Below are 6587 nucleotides of genomic sequence, written 5' to 3'. Positions count from 1 at the left end.
GGGGTCCTTTCCAGCGCCAGTGTTCCAGTGTTTGTCGGCAGCTCTGGTTTATGACAGTCCCTGATCACCAAAGACCACTTCCCCTTTGTCCTTGTGGGGAATGTGAAGGGTGGCCCTGAATCACATACTTCCACTTCCTCTGGCCTGCAGTGGAGCTCTGAAAAGAGGTGAACACCAAACACTATTATTCTGGGCTGATGGCGTTCAATCTGGCCTCTGTGTACCTGGAGCGTGGGTAGCTCATCTTGGTTTTGATGATGGAGCTATTTTCTATTGGCTGAAGAAGCAGGGGATGCTCTGTTTTGTTGCATGTTCTGTGTCTTCCGCAGACTTCCCCGGCCACACTTGCGCCTGGGAGCTGCGTGGTCACCCAGATAGGGCATGTCTCAGCCCTCCAGCCTTAGAAGGAAACATCCCCAGCCCATCCATGAGCCTTTGCCGCATCCTGTGACCTTCTGGGTCCCAGGGCCCAGAGCACACCTGCCTCTCACAAGAAGTTCCTTAGCTGGGATTTAAGTCTGAATTTCTGAAGAGGAAAGGAATAGGTCCACAAGGACTTAGAAGCCACAGCAAGTGTCCAGTGAAGCTGTCCTATGTGATTAAGAAGAGAAAGAAGGCTGTCCCAGGTAGCTACGCTGAGTAAAATGATATGACAATGCCCCATGTCTTGAACCCTCAGCTTCCTCCTCTTTATCCTTGGTCTGAAGGATAAAGACCCCACCTTGGTCTGAAACTGCCCCTTCCATCCAAAGGCCTGCCTTGCCTTCAGAACCTGTGGTCTGTCAGGCCTCCCGGTTCCTCGTTCCCCCAGATGGTGGTATGAGGGAGGGGCTCTCCCCCTTCTGCAGACAGGCAGGCAGATGCTCAAGTGTCCGTGGCTTGGCTTTGAGGACACAGGGGAAGTGGGGATCCCGGCAAAAGCCAGGTCTTTAGATCCCAGCTCCAGGCTTTCTGCCCGCCTCACCCTGACTCCTTGTCTACCTTTGTCCCTGTTTTCCCCATTAGACACTTAGCATTCTTGCGAAGTCTTCCATTTTTGGGGTACAGTGAGGTGATATCCAGAACGACACCATCCCCTGCCTCCTGATGTTCTCACTCAGGTGTCCCACAGGCATATCTGTCCTTCCCTGCCTGAAAAGGACCTTGCCATCTCCCCCATCAACAGCTCTTCCCTTTGCTAGACCCCCACCACTAACCCAACACCCCGACTAGGGCCCGTTGCTGAGCTGATCCACACACCTGCCTTTCAGTGGCTTCGCCTTCCTCCCAGCTCTCACCCTTCCCTTCTTTTCACTCTTACCACTTCTCAGGCACTGATCGTCTTACTGTGACCACTGAAACAATCTGGGATGGGCCCCCCACTGTGGCGTCCCTGCTCCACGTGGCCCTGGGTGCCTTGCCCTCTCTCACTCACAGTCTTAGGAACCTGTTCTGGTAACGTGAGGTGACGGAAGTGCACTGGAGTACGTATGTTTGCCAGTGGATTTGCAGAGGGATGGCGAGCCAGGCCTGGAGCTGGCAGACAGTGAGGGTCTCCCTGGAAAAGATGAACCCATCTCTCCCACTTCGCTGTGTCACACCAGGTGCCCACTAGAGTTGCCAACTGCACAACAGGGTACAGGGATAAGGAGGTGGAGCCTGCCCCAGGGCACGACCTTCCAGGATCCAGGGCAAAGGATTTGAGAGGAGAACCAGGTGATGGGCAGGGTCTTTGGGAGAAAGATGCAATCAGAGCTAGGAAGGTCGTGCTCACGAGTGAATGTTAGATTGGGAGAGGGAAGGCTGGGGGTGGGGAGGTAAGATAAATAAAAAAAGAAGTAAAGAAAAGAGAGAGGGAGGGAGGAAAGAAAGGAGTAGAGTGGAGAAAAGGGGAAACTTTAGATTTGAGGTCATGGATAGACTCCAGGAAACCCAGCAGGCATGAGAAAGTCTGAAGTGGAGGGTAGGAGGTGGTCCTGGGTGGGAGGTGGTCCTGGGAGGGAGGTGGTCCTGGGTGGGAAGTGGTCCTGGGTGAGAGGTGGTCCTGGGTGGGAGGTGGTCCTGGGTGAGAGGTGGTCCTGGGTGGGAGGTGGTCCTGGGAGGGAGGTGGTCCTGGGTGGGAGGTGGTTCTGGGTGAGAGGTGGTCCTGGGTGGGAGGTGGTTTTGAGAGTTGGTCCTGGGTGGGAGGTGGTCCTGGGTGAGAGGTGGTCCTGGGTGGGAGGTGGTCCTGGGAGGGAGGTGGTCCTGGGTGGGAGGTGGTTCTGGGTGGGAGGTGGTCCTGGGTGAGAGGTGGTCCTGGGTGGGAGGTGGTGGTCCTGGGTGAGAGGTGGTCCTGGGTGGGAGGTGGTTATGAGAGTTGGTCCTGGGTGGGAGGTGGTCCTGGGTGAGAGGTGGTCCTGGGTGGGAGGTGGTCCTGGGAGGGAGGTGGTCCTGGGTGGGAGGTGGTTCTGGGTGGGAGGTGGTCTTGGGTGGGAGGTGGTCCTGGGTGGGCGGTGGTCCTGGGAGGGAGGTGGTCCTGGGAGGGAGGTGGTTCTGGGTGGGAGGTGGTTCTGGGTGAGAGTTGGTCCTGGGTGGGCGGTGGTCCTGGGTGGGAGGTGGTCCTGGGTAGGAGGTGGTTCTGGGTGGGAGGTGGTTCTGAGAGGTGGTCCTGGGTGGGTGGTGGTCCTGGGAGGGAGGTGGTCCTGGGAGAGAGGTGGTCCTGGGTGGGAGGTGGTCCTGGGTGGGAGGTGGTTCTGGGTGGGAGGTGGTTCTGAGAGGTGGTCCTGGGTGGGTGGTGGTTCTGGGGAAGTTCCTTGAGCTGGGCAGAGCAGTCCTGGAAACTTTGCATGGGGAGTTTGGGGGTTCGGAATGTGTGGGAAAAAATTCTCTAAGGACGATCCCCTGGAGCCACCCTTGGCATGAGGAGTGCGAGGAATGGGCTGAAGCGTCCCAGGTGCCCACAGGGCGGCAGCACCCCAAGACAGCCTCAGAGGTGAGGGAGCTACAGGGAGAGGATGCAAACAGCTGAGCCTGTGGAGAGCCGGCTTGTTCCACGCGGTGTGGCTGCCTTCGCCTTGCTGATGAAGGCAGTCGGACACAGGGAGAAAGAGGCTACATCAGCAGCACCAAGCCAACGCCCAGCACGCCTGGGATTCGAGCACAGGTCCGTTCGCTTGTCTAGGGAGAAGAAAATCTTTTTCCTTTAGCCCTCTAGGTTCTCTGGCTGGGGCTCTGAAAGAGACTGACAGAGGCAGATTAACAAGAGAAAACCAGACACGAGTTTATTACCACGTGCATCACGCACACCCGTGGGAACGTGCGCAGTGAGTAACTCCAAGGGGCGGCCAGAGCTCGAGCGTTCATAGCACCTCACAAGAGAATGCGTGTTTAGAGAAGTGACAAGATAGAGAAGGGCCTGAGTTACTGGGGAGGCGAGGGCGGGAAGGCCACCCTACCCTACGGGGAGCTGCGGGAAGGAAAGCGCTGCTTCCGCGGGACCAGGACGTGCTGTGCAGGTTCCTCTGGTGCCCTCTGCAGGCTGAGGAGGGGCTCGGGTTGTGTCTGGTGATTAACCCCATCCTTCCGTAGAGGGCGGCGGGGGGACACCTTGACAAATTCTGTCCCGCTTTTCGGCAAATAGGGGAGGGCGGAGAGTTTCTCTTGTGTCTGCTTCTTCTCCATTGCCGACAGCGCCACTTAATCCTTATGCCAAAGTGGCAGATTTTGGGGTGGCACGTTCCGCTCCCCTTCACTTGCAAAGCACTTCGCTTTCTTCCAAACTGCGTATCTGTCTGTCTGAATGCCGATCTTCCAGCGGCTCAGCAACGCGAAGGGAGGCAGATCCAACCCCAGCGCGGGGCTTCACGGCCATAGAGCGCGGCTGCGTCTCTCTCGGGGACTTTCCCTCTGCGGCTCCTCAACGCCACATCTCTGCCTTTGGGTGGGCAGCGCGGCGGCCTCCCCTCCCCAGGCTGCCGTCCCACGTTGCGCGCCTTTCCAGGTGTCGACTGTAGGAATGGGTACCTGACCTGGATGAGAGGCATGGCCACAAGGGGGGGTTCTGTTTTCCAGCACTGCCTTTAATTCAAACTTTGCTGTGCAGTATCTAACTTTGGCTTTCTAGCACGCTTCTTAACAAAATTATTTAGAATTTAAAAAAATTGATACATATTTGTACATATCTATGAGGTACACGTGAAATTGTGTTACATGCATGGAACATGTAACGTTCAGGTCAGGGTATTGGGGTGTCCATCACCTGGAGCATTTATCGTTTCTCTGTGTGAGGAACATTTCAAGTCCTCTCTTCCAGCTATTTTGAAATATACAGACCAGGCGCCGTGGTTCATACCTGTAATCCTATCACTTTGGCAGGCCAAGGTGGGCGGATCGCCTGAGGTCAGGAGTTTGAGACCAGCCTGGCTAACATGGCAAAACCCCATCTCTACTAACAAAAATTAGCTGGGCATGGTGTGGCTGGCACCTGTGTTCCTATCTACTTGGGAGGCTGAGGCAGGAGAATCACTTAGGCCCAGGAGGCAGAGGTTGCAGTGAGTTGAGATTGCGCCACTGCACTCCACCCTGGAAGGAAGGGTGAGACATTGTCTCATCAAAGAAAGAAAGGAAGAAAGGAAGAAGGAAAGGATACATTGTTATTAACTACAGTCACTCTACCCACTGTCTTTCATCTCCTTTCCAGGCCTGCCTCCACTTTCCAGTATGCCACTTGGATAGCCCATAACCATCTAGGAAGGCACTTGGATCACAAACCACAGGACCAGGAATTCTCTGCTTGTCTCTTAATTGGAAGCCATTGAAGAGTCAGTGGACTGACTCTTCAGTCCATGGAACGAATGAGCCATTAGATCAACTGAAAATGTCAAGTTCAGATGAATCTGAATTCTCATTTAGGTGTTTTCTGGCTGTTGGCCCATCCCCACAAATAAATACACATTTGAAAGTTATCCCGTTACTTTGATAAAATAATTTGGTCTCTTACAAATGATAATTCAACTGTCAGTGTGGCTTAGGTGAAGTTTTGGATTTCTGCAAGTAAGATATATGAACACAGTGTGCATTATTTGTACAACAGATATCCATAAGAATTACAGTAACAAAACCACCTTTCTATATTTCTGTAAAGTTTGTTTTTCCCTTTTAAGCTCCTTCCCAGGAATTTGGACTATAATTCAGGGACTTGCAGAACCTCACAGTGAGAGAGGAGTGAAGTCCTGTCTGCTCGGATTTACTGTTGCTTTGATGAATGAGAATTGCTAGCTTTTCCTTCCTTTTGGAAGGAGCCTGGGAAATGCAAACTTCCCACCTGCCCTTGAAGGAGAAAGGAATCTGGACTGGATACATGGAAGCTCATGAGGAGCATTTCTCCTGCAGTTTTTGCTCAGTGCAGGGTGCTGGAGCCCTGGAGACCGGAGCCAGCCCTGCTGGAGGGGGCAATGAGAGCAGAAGTCTTTCCATTGAGAAGGGGACCATGGATTGAACTGATAGACGCCGAGCTTTTGGACACTGTGCTGCTGGAGCAGGCTGGGGGATGCAGGAGGTGTGAAAGGAACCAGCCCCCTCAGCAGACCTGGAAAGCTGAGGGGGCCCCAGACCCGGTAGGTTGTTGCTTTACTGGTCTGTGCTGCAGCAGTGACTTGGCTTGGTAGCCCTGGGAGGCCACTGTGTTTTTATTCATCACATTGCAAGCATGGTCTGCTTGGTGTGTGGGTGGGGTTAGTTCTGCCTACTGATTCTCTTACTCTTGTTTCATGGTGCCCTTACTGTAAGGAGAGTGAGCAGAGCTGGCCACGTAATGGGCATCTTCTAGGTATTGTACTGGCCAGGACAGGTTGCTGTTTATACTGGTTCCCCTGTCAGGTCAGGCCTTGGCCCTCTGGCTTCCGTGTCCTCCTTCCTGGACCCTCATGCACCCCTCCTGTGGTAACTACGTTGCCTTTACAGCCATGAGTGTTGTTGTGGTGACCTTGCCAGGCACAGTGAGAAACACAAGGGCGACCTGTAGATGAACTGGGCTGCCATGGGTGGATCGAGGCCCAGAGCTGGTGTGTAGACGTGTCAGAAGTGCATGCGTATGAGAAGGGAGAGTAGTGCCTTCGGGTAACGAGAAGAACCTCATTCACTGGGGAGTGGGGAGGGAGGTGCTGGCAAGAACGTGGTGCGGAGCCTAGACTAGAGGTGGACTAGGCCTTGTCTTTAGAGCTGTGATAAACGCTCAAAAACTGCCCCCCACCCCAACTCATTCACTCAGTCACAAAGATGGGTGACCCATATTATGATGGCTTCTGTTTCCTGCTGACAGTCTATGAACACAGACGGGCCCATTCTCCTCAGCGCCGCCAGTCTCTCCACCACCAACACTTACCAGTCACCCCAGGACACTGAAAGAGCTTAACTCGTAAGACAGGACCACTCTCTGCCCTCAAGAAAGGGCTGTGTCTAGCTAAGTGAGATATATGATATGTGTGTGTGTGTATATACACATATGTGTATAAAGACAACCATATTTATTTGTCTATATGGGACTATGTCACTGCATAAACACTGCCATAGTGTAGGCTCTGAGGTCAAAGTTCATCCTTACTTCAGGTAGGCAGGAGGATCCAGCATTT

General features: G+C 53.8%; 1 long non-coding RNA gene across 1 annotated transcript; it reads left to right on the top strand.

Moving 5' to 3' along the window:
• The first annotated feature begins 2934 nt into the window (after nt 1-2934).
• On the top strand, nt 2935-5080 carry LOC116542358. The gene is made up of 2 exons (XR_004265188.1): nt 2935-3121; nt 4658-5080. It is a non-coding gene; the product is annotated as an uncharacterized LOC116542358 (long non-coding RNA).
• The last annotated feature ends 1507 nt before the right edge of the window (nt 5081-6587 follow it).

The sequence above is a fragment of the Sapajus apella genome, unplaced genomic scaffold, assembly GCF_009761245.1.
Source record: "Sapajus apella isolate SASKATOON/1434 unplaced genomic scaffold, GSC_monkey_1.0 scaffold167, whole genome shotgun sequence".
In the NCBI taxonomy this organism is placed as follows: Eukaryota; Metazoa; Chordata; class Mammalia; order Primates; family Cebidae; genus Sapajus; species Sapajus apella.
Note: the sequence above shows the minus strand (reverse complement) of the source record. Positions and strands in the feature narration are given on the sequence as shown.